General features: G+C 32.3%; 1 protein-coding gene across 1 annotated transcript in view; it reads left to right on the plus strand.

Annotated features, from left to right (window-relative positions):
* Window positions 1-555: 555 nt before the first annotated feature.
* The window catches only part of LOC107551006 (nuclear factor 7, ovary-like), a 14463-nt gene continuing 13491 nt past the window's right edge, over window positions 556-1527 (plus strand). The window contains exon 1 of the mRNA XM_016232483.1: window positions 556-753. The gene's annotated coding sequence lies outside the window, so the exon portion shown is untranslated. The remainder of the gene's footprint in view (window positions 754-1527) is intronic.

Below are 1527 nucleotides of genomic sequence, written 5' to 3' on the forward strand. Positions count from 1 at the left end.
ATCGTGTTAGATTACATGTGGAAGCATCTGTTGTTTCGGTTTCTTCTTCACTTGTGTTTTTTGGAAATTCTGTACAGAAGATGTGTACTAGCGCCCCCTACAGTATAACAATGAAAACACAGATTCTAGGAGCACAATTATAGCTAAAATATATATTTAGACTTTTTCTTAAGTCAAGTATACTTAACATTTTAAGTATATTTCTGAGAAGTGCATAAAGCCCATTTCTGAGAAGTACAGAAAAAGTAGACAAAAGTATACTTTCCTATTTTTTAGTTTAAAAGAAGTATACTAATAGCACACTTGAATAAACTTCTTTTTCGTAAGGGTATCTTGTGATAAAAAACATCCATTTGGTCTCCTTCAGTCTATTCAATGGGAGTATTGTGAAAATAATGTAGCCTATTATGTTAAGAAAAAACCCCCTCTACATTTCATGTAAGGTATAGCACCTGGGTATTATCTGTTCAATTAATTAGGGATATTATAATAAAATATTGGCTATTAGTTGAATGCGCAAAACATGCAACTTTTTCCAAACAGATGGATATACTTGTCAGTGTCTGTATTTGTATATCACGCTTTCTGTTTATTTATTGTTTATGTTCCATCATGTATTTTAAAGGAACGCATTGTGCTGAATAAGAGTCATAATAAAAGTAAACCGAAAGCACTTCTCACACACTGAAGAACTCTGAGTGTGAACTCTGCTGAGTCTGGGACTTCACGGAAAACCAAACCAAAACAGAAAGGGTAGGTTATATTGTTTATTTATTAAATAACAGGACATGTGTTTAATCTATGCATCTTTATTTTCGGTGTTATTCGTGTTTAGCTGTGTAGCTAACTCGCAAGCTAATGTTTACACATACACTGCTGCTGCTTTCTGCTAGCGTGACTACACATTCTGACACTTTAAACGGATAAGATAGGGTTATGTTTGTGCATTTTGCTTTAATAAAATAGATATTTTGATATTATAAAATGAAAAAGTTTACGTTTAGTAGCTATTGTGAAAGGTGGCTAAAAATCGCGATGAATCGTCTAATAAATGCATTGTTTTGTTTCGAAAGTAAATTAACTAGTACAGAATACAACAACAAAGAAGGAATCACAATAATAAGTTTATATTTTCTTCTTAAATACGGCAGTTACTACAGTAAAACTGCTGACTGTCGTTAAACATTAACCATGGGTTATTGGACTTCGTGTGTGTCATTAATACGATGACTTACTTGTCTTGGTACGATGCTTTATTGCTTCAGTACGGCATTGTACATGAATATGACAGAACCATGGTGTGTATATATATATATATATATATATATATATATATCAGAATTCACATGCTATTTGGGATCTGAACCCATCACTGTACCACGATGCAGATCCCATAAGCAAGACCCTTACCAAAAAGTAGTATACTTCAAGTTTATTTTAGTAAGTATACTTAAGTAAAGTTCAAGTATACTTTATGTAGTAAGTATACAAATGTCAGTGTACTAGTAGTATACTTGTAAGTGTACT

The sequence above is a fragment of the Sinocyclocheilus grahami genome, unplaced genomic scaffold (genome assembly GCF_001515645.1).
Source record: "Sinocyclocheilus grahami isolate Dianchi unplaced genomic scaffold, SAMN03320097.WGS_v1.1 scaffold411.1, whole genome shotgun sequence".
NCBI classification, from domain to species: domain Eukaryota; kingdom Metazoa; phylum Chordata; class Actinopteri; order Cypriniformes; family Cyprinidae; genus Sinocyclocheilus; species Sinocyclocheilus grahami.